General features: G+C 46.1%; 1 protein-coding gene across 3 annotated transcripts in view; it reads right to left on the bottom strand.

Moving 5' to 3' along the window:
- The window catches only part of abat (4-aminobutyrate aminotransferase), a 287,947-nt gene extending 275,000 nt beyond the window's left edge, over positions 1-12,947 (bottom strand). For 2 of the 3 annotated variants that reach the window (XM_070900892.1, XM_070900890.1), the window contains exon 1: positions 12,575-12,947. The gene's annotated coding sequence lies outside the window, so the exon portion shown is untranslated. Of the gene's footprint in view, positions 1-887; positions 979-12,574 lie in introns of all 3 variants that reach the window. The other variant, XM_070900891.1, reaches the window with a different exon arrangement.
- Between the last annotated feature and the right edge of the window lie 435 nt (positions 12,948-13,382).

Genomic DNA, 13,382 nt, shown 5'->3' with positions numbered 1-13,382 from the left:
AAGTGGGATTATGCTGGATAGTTCTTGATCGGCTGGCGTGGATACGATGGGCCAAAATAACCTGCGGCTCATTCAAGACGGGATGTCAAGTTTAGGTAACAGTACATGGTTTTCATGGCGGACTTTAGCTCAGTAATGTTAAATATAACACAATCTAAAATAAATTGTCTAGTATTTTGCAAACTAAATGGAATTTTTGTTGTGCTTTTCAGTGCCTTCGTATGAAACGATTGTTTTAAGTTTTGGCAATGATATTGTGCTGAACTATGAGTGAATATGTGCATTCTTGGTCAATGTCAGAGCTTCATACTCATTTTGAAAACTCACCACAGCCATACTATGATAGTCTATATTCCAAACTGCAGTTAGTTTGATTTAATGCATCAGATTACATAGGATATACGGCACAGAAACAGGCCATTTGGCCCAACCAGTCCATGCCGGCATTTATGCTCCACTCAAGGCTCCTCCCGTCTTTCCTCACCTAAATCTATCAGCATAACCCTCTATTCCCTCTCCCTCATATGCTTGTCTAGCCCTCCCCTTAAATGCATCTATACTATTCTCTTCAACCACTCCCTGTGGTAGCGAGTTCCACATTCGCACCACTCTTTGGGTAAAGAATTTTCTTCTGAATTCCCTATTGGATTTCGTGGTGACTATCTTATATTGATGGCCTCTATACAATGCAAAATGTTCTCATAAGTGTCATCAGGATCAAAGCATGCAGTATGACAGAAAACACACAAACATATCTACCTAGCAGATACCAGAGGTAAGCACTGAAGCTTTGTGCATTCACCAGCTGTAACACGAACATTTACAATTGTTGTAGTTAGGAAAACATGACATTATAACAGGCCACGCAAATGTAGTAAAGCCATTACCATGAAAATAAATGTGCGATTGGATGTTCATATTGCAGACTGCTCTCACTGAAGCAGTTCCACTGAGGCTATCACTGCTCTGAAAACTGACCTGTGGGAGAGTGTAAAAACAGGTAACAAAATCAGGCAGTACAATTGAAACCCAGCTGGAAATTGAGGGAGACTCAAAACTGTACTGGCAGAACTTCTACACTATTCTGAAACACAATTATTCGTTCATATCATGCACATACTCAGATTATTCTCACTGGAACATGGAAATAATTTCGTTTAATTTTGTCAGCGGCACTCTAATCTTCATGCCTAAGTTAGAATGGTGGGGCATCATAACCTAGCCCAATTCAGTTGCCTGATATCCACCTGTGCATGCTTTCTCAGGAAGCAGAAGCAGGGATTCTAGCCTTTTTCCACCTGCTCGCTCAGAGACACTGAAACCATCAATGGAGCCCGGGCATGAAGAATATTGGCTAGAATCCCTGCTTCTGCTTCCTGAGAAAGCATGCACAGGTGGATATCAGGCAACTGAATTGGGCTAGGTTATGATGCCCCACCATTCTAACTTAGGCATGAAGATTAGAGTGCCGCTGACAAAATTAAACTAAATTATTTCCATGTTCCAGTGAGAATAATCTGAGTATGTGCATGATATGAACGAATAATTGTGTTTCAGAATAGTGTAGAAGTTCTGCCAGTACAGTTTTGAAGAAGGCTTCAAAATGAATTGTGAAATAGTTTAAACCAAATAAATGGGTAATGGTTTTATATTCGTGCAGCCTTCTGCAATGTGCGGATTGCTGAAGCAAGTTCTGCGGCTGGTGCAAAGGCTTGGTGATTCTGCATAGAAAGGGAGGGGGTTTTGTCTTAATGTACTGTTCAGTGTATGTTGGATCTGTATACATCAGCATGAACATCACAGTCCAGTGGCTAATATCCTTGTTGAGATTATGACGGGAGAGCTATGCATTTTGTGCACTGGCATTTGAAAGACATATTTAAAAAAGGTCGAGAGCTTCACAATGGATTATCTACCGAGAACGCTTTATTCCCCTCCACATGTTCTAATGAGAAATTAAGAATATTTTATCAGATAACATTTTTAATAAATTTGCCTATTGGGGAGCTGCACCGCTTTTCCATTTTTTATTAGCCTCCGTCACACAGATGAGCAATTTGCTGAGATTTGGGGACAGATTACATGTCCACCTTTAGATAATATTATTTATATAATTACATTTAAAAAATATTTAAATGCACACCTCAGTGTGGTATTGAGCCATGCAGACCAAACAGATCCTACATTTGATTCCTCGTGAAAAGGTGCCACATAAGATGTCTTGATAAGGTGTCACATAAAAAGTTGCTACGCAAGATAAGGGCTCATGGGGTTGGGGGTAATATATTATCATGGATAGTGGATTGGTTAACGGACAGAAAACAGTGAGTAGGGATAAACGGGTCATTTTCCGGTTGGCAGGCTGTAACTAGTGGGGTGCCGCAAGGATCAGTGCTGGGGCCTCAGCTATTTATAATCTATATTAATGACTTGGTTGAAGGGACCGAGTGTTATGTATCCAAGTTTGCTGACGATACAAAGCTAGGTGGGAAAGTAAGCTGTGAACACAAAGAACCTGCAAAGGGATATAGACAGGTTAAGTGAGTGGGCAGATGGAGTATAATGTGGGGAAATGTGAGGTTATTCACTTTTGTAGGAAGAACAGAAAAACAGATTTTTTAAATGGTGAGAAATTATTAAATGTTGGTATTGAGAAAGGTTTAGGTGTCGTTGTACAGGAAACACGGAAAGTTAGTGTGCAGGTACAGCAAGCAATTAGAAGGAAAATTGAACATTAGCCTTTATTGCAAGGGGGGTTGGAGTACAAGAGTGAGGAAGTCTTACTCCAATTGTGCAGGTCTTTGGTGAGACCACACCTGGAGTACTGTGCATAGTTTTGGTCTCCTTATCTGAGAAAGGATATACATGCCTTAGAGATGGTGCAACGAAGATTCGATTGATTCCTGGGATGAGAGCGTTGTCCTATGAGGAGAGATTGAATAGCTTGGGCCTATACTCTCTGGAGTTTAGAAGAATGAAAGGTGATCTCATTGAAATGTATAACATTCTTAGAGAGCTTGACAGGGTAGATGCTGATTGATTATTTCCCCTGGCTGGAGAGTCTACAACTAGAGGGCAAAGTCTCAGGTCAAGAGGGTGGCCTTTTAGGACTGAGATGAGGAGAAATTTCTTCAGATTGATAGATTCTTGGGCACTAAGGGAATCAAGGGATATGGGGATAGTGCGGGAAGGTGGAGTTGAGGTCGAAGATCAGCCATGATCTTATTGAATGGCGGAGCAGGCTCGAAGGGCCATAAGGCCTACTCCTGCTCCTAATTCTCATGTTCTAATGCTCTTATGTTTCTGCTCTATGCTGAGATAGCTGATCTCAGAAAGGACTGCAATAAAAGTATAAAAATTTGCCTCACCACCCTTGGACTAGATCAGCCAAGGTTCCCTCTCCTATGACTATTGGAAAGTATGTATGTGGGGGCATCAGGTGAGGCCATTATTTGGCTCAGAGGTCTGTGCTAGGGTCTCGTTTGTTTTCCATTTATAGAAATGACTTGGACAAAGGAACAAGAGGAATGGTATTAAAGTTTGCTAATGATACCAAATTAGGAAACATGAAAAACAATGAGGAAGAATGCAGGAGATTCATAAAATAGGATTGTGGAGTAAATTAGCTCGGTGGCAGATGCAGTTCAATGCAGAGAAATGCGTAGTAATATATTTTGGGGAAAAAAGTAGGAAAAAATACATTCTAAATGGTATGATTCTGAACAGGATAGAGAAACAGAGGAATCTACAGGTGTAGATATTTTAAAGATGGAGTGCAGGTGGAAAAGACCATAAAGTGGGAAAATGGGATTATGCATTTTACATATGATGCATTAAATATAAAGGCCACAAAGTGATGTTTAATTTCTACAAGTCATTAATTAGGACACAGAGGAGTTTTGATTACCCTAGATCAGATATTTGCTCCATGGAAACGGTACAGCATTAGGAATGACAAGTTATATAAAAAGGACTCAAATTGTTTATTTTCATTGGAACAGAGATGGCTAAGACGGGAATAGTGGCTTTCGGAACTATGAAAGATTTTGACAGGGTGAACAGTGAAAGAATCTTTCCATATTTTCCCCAATATATATTACTATGTATTTCTCTGCATTTCTCTGCATCTGCCACCTAGCTGATTACACCAGAATCTTTGCACTGGTTTGTGAATCGATATAGACTTAAGACCAACAACAGAAGAATGGGGGAAGTCACTGGAAGATTCTTTTTCACATAGTGGGTTATTAGAACATGGAATGGTGTTCCACAAGTGGCTATTGAGACTAAAGCAATATTGGCCCACAAATTTATCTGGTGGTCCGGGAGGTTTATAAGAACATAACATAAGAACATAAGAAATAGGAGCAGGATTCAGCCATTCGGCCCCTCGAGTCTGCCCTGTCATTTAATGAGATAATGGCTGATCTTCTACCTCAACTCCATTTTCCTGTACTATCCCCATATCCCTTAATATCCAAAAATCATTCGCTCTCTATCTTGAATGTACTCAATGACTGAGCCTCCACAGCCCTCTGGGGTAGAGAATTCCAAAGCGACTTGTAGTCCTGAGCCTCTATGTGAAGGCCTGCATAGAGGCTCATGTAGTCCAGGGATGTAGGAGCTTCGCACACATCACTAGGCCGGGCCAACCAATCAAAGTAGGGGTATTCCCATTCATAACTGTGGTGAGTTCTGTATTTATGAAATCACCATAAGTATGAATGGGAATACCCGCAAATAGGTACACAGAAACGCTTAAAATAAAATTTTAAAGCAGCACATATTTGAAATTAATCAAAATGGAATTTAATTAATTATTTAAAACAGAAATTAAATTTTTTGAAAAATAAATTTACATATTTTCAAGGGTCTAAAAATAAACTTTCCTTATTTAACAGGATTTTAAATGTTTAAATTATTGAACAAAATGTATTTTTCTGTCCTTTAAAAGTCTTACGCCTGCTTTTTATCAGTCATAAGAATGTCACAGGCATTCGCTGGGCAGGAGTTGGGTAAATAGCCCAACTCTCTGCCCGCCGGAGGCCTTTTACTTCCAGATGAGTGCAATCTGTCAAGATGACAGATCGCAAGTTCCGGGTTTAGGTGCTTGTGCTTCGCATGCCTAAATCTGGAACTTGTGGGGCCCCTACAGGCATGTGTGCGCCTCGTACACACCCATAGGGGCCACAAATTCAGGGCCAATATAATTTTAAAGGAAATTAGCTACATATAGACAAACAATCTTCACCTGTGCTGTAAATGTTATGAATCTATGTATCCTTGGAATGTTCCAAGGCCCTGTAACTTATCAGGAAATTGTTGGTGAACAGCCCATGCTTTTCCATCCACTGACATTAATGGATGAAAAATCACGGGTAGTGCATCAACTGTCTTATAATAAGGTCGGCCAAGTTAACAATGGATTGTTGAGAGAACCCCCTTTACCTTCCCTTTGCCAATGAACCACCCACCCGCTGTGTGCATGGCCCTGACGGTGGCATCGGGTCTGGCAAAGTCCCAAATCTTTAATGTAAGGCAGGCACATAAACCTACGCCAATCCCATCAGTGTTAAATTTGTTTCTCATGTTGTCAAATTCACAAGGTTCCCTGTAGAACTCACTGTTTGAATCATTTTAGTGGAGCATGTACCTGCCAGGTTGACATATGGCAAGAAAAATTCTTTGCAGCATGTTTGTTGCAGTGATTAAAAAAGTGGGTTCTGTTTTGACGACTCTCTCATTCCAGAATGCTCAAGTTTTTTAACTGTTAAAAACAAATTGCTCAGGCAATTAAAAAAAAAGTATTGTAAATAAACTATAAACAAGTCTAAGTCTAAATCAGAATAAGGAGTCGCCCATTTAGAAAGGAAATGAGGAGGAATTTCTTCTCTCAGAGGGTCATGAATCTTTGGAATTCTCCACCCCAGAGAGCTGTGGAGGCTGGGTCATTGAATATATTTATGGTGGAGATAGACAGATTTTTGAATGATAAGGGAGTCAAGGGTTATGGGGAGCGGGCAGGGAAGTGGAACTGAGGCCAAGATCAGATCAGCCATGATCTTATTGAATGGTGGAGCAGGCTTGAGGGGCCAAATAGCCTACTCCTGCTCCTATTTCTTATGTTCTTATGTTCTAACCCTGCAGTTTCAATTCTTTGAAGCAGACACACTGCAAAGGAAACCCTTGTGATATAATTTTTCCCATCTGCTTTATTAAATGGTTACCCCACTCAGGACTTGACAAGAGTCACTTGCAAATCCAAATGAGCTTGATATCACATCACACAAGATTGACAATAGGTGCAAGTACACATCACTCATTGCACTTGCCCCTACACTAGTCCTCTTTTAAAGCAAAGGTTGTTTGAGTTTCTGGTGTATAGGTTTACATTACATTCTTCAAAGTATAAGTTAACAGCATCACTAATGCTTCCATTGCAACTCTAACCTTCTCCATATTCCCCATCTTGCAGATTTTGGCTTTAGCCCTGTTAGGTCCTGTTTAAATTATTGATAAGTATCATTCTTACGAAATACAAAATCAATGTTATCACAGCTCCTGCAACTAAATAGATTAATACATTGCCTCAAATGCTGTGAGCCATACAGATTAAGAAAGCCTCTAGTTTGATTGCCAGTCTGTGTGGTGTTGGCCAGTTTCAGACAGAGTGATGTAGCGATGCTGGAATTTATTTCAGTGCTCCGAGGTAGGGAGAGAAAACAAATTGTTGCAAGAGTGGGCATAAGGACCGTTTAACGATTCAAGTTACATTCCTAAAACAGAAAACTAAAACTCATGTGGTTGAAGTGGCATCAAAATCCTTCACATTTGTTACAGCTCCCAACTAACTTGCATTCTTCACATTGAAAAATATATATTACATACATATACAGCACTGTTCTTTGTAGTAGAAAACTGCAAGTTTTCATACCTTTGCACAGGTTCTGTGTCAGTATACAGGTGCAGCGTTGAGAATCTGGAGTTCCGGAATCCATAAAATGTTCTGGAATCCGGACCGATCGGTGGCAGGGTTATCCGGAATCCATAAAATGTTCCGGATCCGGACCCGATGAACCTGCCGTCCTCGGGGCCCCGCCGCCACTCGCCTCACTGCCGTTGTCCTTACCTCGGGACTTCCTCGCTGACCCGCCTGACAACATCTTCAGCGGTTCCCGCCCGAACACCTCCTCGGCAGGGCCGGGCCGCCCGAACACCTCCTCGGTGGGGCCGGGCCGCCCGAACACCTCCTCGGCAGGGCCGGGCCGCCCGAACACCTCCTCGGTGGGGCCGGGCCGCCCGAACACCTCCTCGGCAGGGCCGGGCCGCCTGAACACCTCCTCGGTGGGGCCGGGCCGCCCGAACACCTCCTCGGCAGGGCCGGGCCGCCCGAACACCTCCTCGGCAGGGCCGGGCCGCCCGAACACCTCCTCGGCAGGGCCGGGCCGCCCGAACACCTCCTCGGCGGGGCCGGGCCGCCTGAACACCTCCTCGGTGGGGCCGGGCCGCCCGAACACCTCCTCGGCAGGGCCGGGCCGCCCGAACACCTCCTCGGCGGGGCCGGGCCGCCCGAACACCTCCTCGGTGGGGCCGGGCCGCCCGAACAGCTCCTCGGCGGGGCTGGCCTGCCCGAACACCTCCTCGGTGGGGCCGGGCCGCCTGAACACCTCCTCGGCGGGTCCCGCCCAAATACGTCCTCGGCGGGGCCCATCCGAACACCTCCTCAGCTGGGCCGGCCCGCCCGAACACCTCCTCAGCGAGGCTGGACTGTCCGAACAACCTGAACAGCTCCTCGGAGGTAATCCCCCCCCCCCGTTTTCTGATGTTCCGAAATCGGGAAATATCCGAACCTGGGCTTGGGTATTTCCCGATTTGTGATGTCAGAAAACAAATCGAAATCCGGAAAAGTCCGGAATCTGAAACGGCCTCGGTCCTGAGGGTTCCGGATTTTAGGCGCTGCACCTGTATCACTTCACCAAGATATTACAACAGTGTCAATCAAACCTTCCCAGGCTATGACAGTGACTGCCACTGATTCCTTTTCCACCAGTCAGTTCCTCAGCCAGATTCCGATTCAACTAGCTTTTAATATATAAATACATTAAACAGTGGCATTACACAGACGAACAGTAGAGTATAAACATCCTTGGACGATAGTTTAAAGAAACACACACACATCCACAGGTTGCACAAAATAGCAAACATTTTGAAGAAATTTGAGGGAAATATTCGGGTCATTTGCGCCTCCGATTATTGCCCCTGGAGGGCGCCAGTGACTTTTCGCCTGAGTGTGGCACCGTTACCAACTCCTGCGAAATTCCGCAGGAGTTCAGTGGCGGTGGTAACGGGTAGCGACTCGCTCCTACCGGTAACGCCCCGGGCTCATCATCATCATAGGCGGTCCCTCGAAACGAGGATGACTTGTTTCCACGTCAAAAATGGATGAGTTCGCAGGTGTTTCAATGAAGGACCTAATATCCCAGATCCCAAACTAAATCCTGAAGGGTGGAAGATGCCTGTGCGTGGATTTTTTTAACATGTGGTGGCCGTTGCACATCAGCCACCACACGGGCTTGACAGAGCTAGGTCTTGGTCCAGTGGCAAGGATTACCCAAGGCAACTGGAGACTTGCTCATATCACAGTGTGGGCTGGCCCGTGCTGCCCCTGGGCCCTCGCCTCTTCTGGGCCCCAGACTCACACCTCTCCTGGGCCCCGATCACATCCCTCTACGGACTCCTGCCTCTCCTTCGCCCCTCCTGCTGTGCCTGCCCGCACTGCAATTAGGGACCTGGCTTTGCAGCCGTCGCCCTCCTGCAGCAGCATGCACTGCTCCCTGCAGTGGTATGCCGTCGCACGCTGCTCCCTCCAATGGCCCCGGCCTGCTGATGGTCTTGCTCTACATTACCCTGACAATGTCCTCCACTTTATACCCAGAGTCAGCATCGAGCACTCCCAGGGCAGGTACGGCACAGGTTAGATACAGCGTAGAGCTCCCTCTACATTACCCCGACAGTATGTCCCCACTTTATACCCAGTGTCAGCATCGAGCGCTCCCAGGGCACGGGTTAGATACAGTGTAGAGGTGCCTCTATGTTTCCCTGACAGTGTGGCCCCCACTGTTTACCCAGTGTCAGCATCGAGCGCTCCCAGGAAAGGTACAGCACGGGTTAGATACAGTGTAGAGCTCCCTCTACATTACCCACTCGATCAGCAGTGTGACATTTTCAACCCCATGTTACCAGGGAGATTGCATCTCAGATCAAAGTCCCATTGACCTTTTTTAATCCACTTTATTTATTAAAATCTCTACCATCATTCTCCCTCTCCACCCACCCTCCCTGAAGATGCAGTATCTCACTGAGGTAAAAAGTCCATGGGCACTGGATTGTCAGCAGACCAGTGATCAAGCGCGATCCTGGTGAACGTCGGCTGGTTATTCAACTTGAAGGCTTCACATATTTCTAGACTAGGCTTGACTCCAGGTCCCAGTTTTTGAACCACCGTCTGAGGAAAGTTTTGCAGATGGAGTATAATGCGGGAAAATGTGAGGTTATCCACTTTGGCAGAAATAATAGAAAAGCAATTATAATTTAAATGGGGAAAAATTGCAAAGTAGTACAGTACCGAGGCACCTGCGGGGTCCTTGTGCATGAAACACAAAAAGTTAGTATGCGGGTACAGCAAGTGATCAGGAAGCAAATGGAATGTTGGTCTTTATTGCAAGGGGGATAGAGTATAAAAGCAGAGAAGTCCTGCTACAAATGTACAGGGTATTTGTGAGGCCACACCTGGAGTACTGCGTATTTGGTGTCCGTATTTAAGGAAGGATATACTTGCATTGGAGGCTGTTCAGAGAAGGTTCCCTAGGTTGATTCTGGAGATGAGGCGGTTGACTTATGGGGAAAGGTTGAGTAGGTTGGGCCTCTACACATTGGAGTTCAGAAGAATGAGAGGTGATCTTATTGAAACTTATAAGATAATGAGGGAGCTCAACAAGGTGGATGCAGAGAGGATATTTCCACTCATAGGGGAAACTAGAACTAGGGGACATAGTCTTAGAATAAGGGGCTGTGCACTTAAAACTGAGATGAGGATGAATTTCTTCTCTCTGAGGGTTGTAAATCTGTGGAATTCTCTGCCTCAGAGAGTTGTGGAGGCTGGGTCATTGCATATTTTTAAGGTGGAGATAGACAGATTTTTGAATGATAAGGGAGTCAAGGATTATGGGGAGTGGGCAGGGAAGTGGAGTTGAGGCCAAGATAAGATCAGCCATGATCTTATTGAATAACGGAGCAAGCTCGAGAGGCCAAATGGCTCACTCCTGCTCCTATTTCCAATGATCCCCTTCTCCCCCTCTGTATCTAGGGCAGGATCTTTCCCCCAGTAACCAGAGGTTAGAGTCCCATGGCCCATCCAGCCCCCGTCACATGGGAATCGCAGTATTTGACATCAGGAGTACAGGCAGACTCACCTACACTCGGCCCAATCTTGGTTACTGAGACAAACTCTACAAGAAGGGAGGAAAAGCAATGTGTGAGGACACAACAAATCTGCAAAAGGACATAGACAGGCTAAGTGAGTGGGCAAAAATTTGACAGATGGAGTATAATGTTGGAAAGTGTGAGGTCATGCACTTTGGTAGAAAAAAATCAAAGAGCAAGTTATTATTTAAATGGAGAAAGATTGCAAAGTGCTGCATACAGCGGGACCTGGGGTACTTGTGCATGAAACGCAAAAGGTTAGTATGCAGGTACAGCAAGTGATCAGAAAGGCCAATAGTATCTCGGCCTTTATTTACAAAGAGGATGGAGTATACGAACATAAGAAATAGGAGCAGGAGTAGGCCACCCGGCCCCTCGAGCCTGCTCTGCCACTCAACACAACCACGGCTGATCCGACCATGGACCCAGCCCCACCTCCCCACCCACTCCCCACAACCCCTAGAAGGTTCACAAGGTTGATTCCGGAGATGAACGGGTTGATTTATGAGGAAAGGTTGAGAAGGTTGGGCCTCTTGCTGCGCCGATGATAACATCGTCATCACTGTGCGCAGCGACATATTTTCACTCCAGAGCGAAAATTCGGTCATGCTCTGTGAAGGTGTCGCAGGCAATGCCGGTGATGGCTGTAGGCCGCTCGCGGGGCAAAGATTCAAGTGGAGATGTGGCAGTAAAATAAATGGCCGACTTACCCATCACGGCCTTCTTGATTGTAGACCGCGATGTCCGTGCCGCGATCTTGCACCCGGCACTCCTTTGTGTGCCGGGCTGCTCCCTAGTGGTCCACGGATAGCCCCGTTTCTTGCCCGCAGAGTCGGCAGCTTGGTCCTCCCCTTTGATGAAAGGGTTGGGTCCTGTCTACCTGCCAGCGCCACGCGTCCCACCACGCTGGAAACTTCGCATCCCTTTGCACCCCGTTGTCGCCCCCTACAGGAACTGCAGTGCGAGATTTTGTGCTGCAGTTCCTCTCGGGGGCAGTGAGCCCAATATTGCTCATGTGGCGGGACTCCTGCCTGGCACAGGAACACCCACCTCGCAGATGGCACCACCCCGGTACCGAATTTCGCCCGGTACTGTCCAATCCATATTAAACTCTAGCAATGTTTTGGTCTCATTTAGAAGGCGACAACACAATCAAGATGTTTGGAGAGAAAAGGGGAGGTTGGAGTTGGGATGGTAGTTTTCAAGGGCAGAGGGGTCGAGGGTGGATTTTTTAAGGAGGGGGAAGGTGATGACGGTTTTTAGAGAAAGGGGGGCTGTACCTGAGGAAATGGAACCATTTACAATGTCAGCTAGCACAAGGTGGTCAGCAGTTTAGTGGGAATGAGGCCAAGAAGTGGGTCTGATGGACAAGATGAGCTTGGAGATTGGCGAGGGGGAGATAGGAGCGAAACTAGAGAAGATCCGAGTTCACGTTTTCATTATAGAATTATTTGACATCTGAACAGTGGAGTTAATTACTGAGGACCTCAGTCAAGGCAAGAGGCACACATGTTTGAAGGTGAGAGGGAAGAGATAATGGCCTATCATTCTGACAGCGGTTTTACCATCATGTCATGATGTTCGATGCCTGTAAACAACCTCAGTTTTCATCAACACTTGCACAGTTCTGCGCTTCAGCGAGCCTTTCCATTTAGTGCGAGACGTACATTCGGCCCAATGCTTGAGATAAACAGCTCGGCGCAGACATCGAGTCAGTTTCAAATGGGTGTTTCTGTAAATGTTGCCGAGATTGCGATCGGACGGTACCAATTCACCGAGAAAAGATTTCCCTACAACACAGCAATTCCGACTCATTCGCCTGTGTGTACTGGGACCTTTGGGTATGCGCTCTAAACAAACGCTGGGATGAATAAGTATTTCGCGGAGTCAGAGCGCACCGCTACACTGGCGCAAGCCCGTTTCCTGCTCGCCGCGGGGGAAGCCAAGAAGCTCAGGCTGGCTCACAACACAAACCTGGGGACCTACACTCACACACCTCCCCCGGGCTAGTGGCCCGTGTCACACCGCCTCTCTCTCTCTCCCCACCCCCTGCAATAAGCAGCGACAACATGCGGGACCGCTAGCAGCTTACCTTTGTGCCCGATGTAGCTGGGTGGTGAATCAGCATTCGCAGCTGAGGTGCAGAGTGTGGGCGAGGTGTGAGACAGCAGTTATTGTAAGCAGCGCCTTTCAATGATTAGCTTCCCAGCCGCTGCACAAATTCAATGAACTGTCAAAACTGCGATCTGGGCGTAAGCGTGTCCCGACCAATGAGGCGCCGGCCCCTCGCAGTGACTGACAAACGAACCACTGTCACTTTCATGCTCTTTGTGACACAAAGCCCCGGCGCTGCTTTCCCTCAGCCTGACTGCATCGGGTTAAATGCCAAGCAGTCTTGCGCACATTTTGCGTTACGTGAAGTTCTGTTTGCACCAGTTGCAAAATAAAATAATTCACGTATCCGAAGGACGGGGCATGTTGCCTTGAACAGCGCAGGAAGATTTCGGGAAGATTGTTTACACGGATCATCATCATGACTTTTCACGTCACAGTGCATCAAAAGCGAGGCCAATGCAGCGAGCTCTCCACACAGATGGCATGCAATTGGTCCGGGCTTTCCCCCCTTCTCCGAAGTGTTTTATCATTCCCATTTTATAAAAAGGGCTATAATTTCGGTGGGAGTATTCACACATGTTTACTTTCTGCAAGGGCTAGAAACAGCCTGCTCTGAAAAATATTTACTGGCATGGTCCTAATTGGCTTTTGGGAAAGTTCTCTATGCAGCAAATAGTGAACTGCCTCAATGTCAACTATTGCAAGGTGGTCTTCAGGGCATTTGTATTTCCAAGAAATCATTCACAGCAAATATCATCATTCACATTATTTGAATCATTCAATCA

The sequence above is a fragment of the Pristiophorus japonicus genome, chromosome 15 (assembly GCF_044704955.1).
Source record: "Pristiophorus japonicus isolate sPriJap1 chromosome 15, sPriJap1.hap1, whole genome shotgun sequence".
Taxonomy (NCBI): domain Eukaryota; kingdom Metazoa; phylum Chordata; class Chondrichthyes; family Pristiophoridae; genus Pristiophorus; species Pristiophorus japonicus.
The sequence above is the reverse complement of the archived record's forward strand: the minus strand, read 5'-3'. Positions and strand labels throughout refer to the sequence as shown.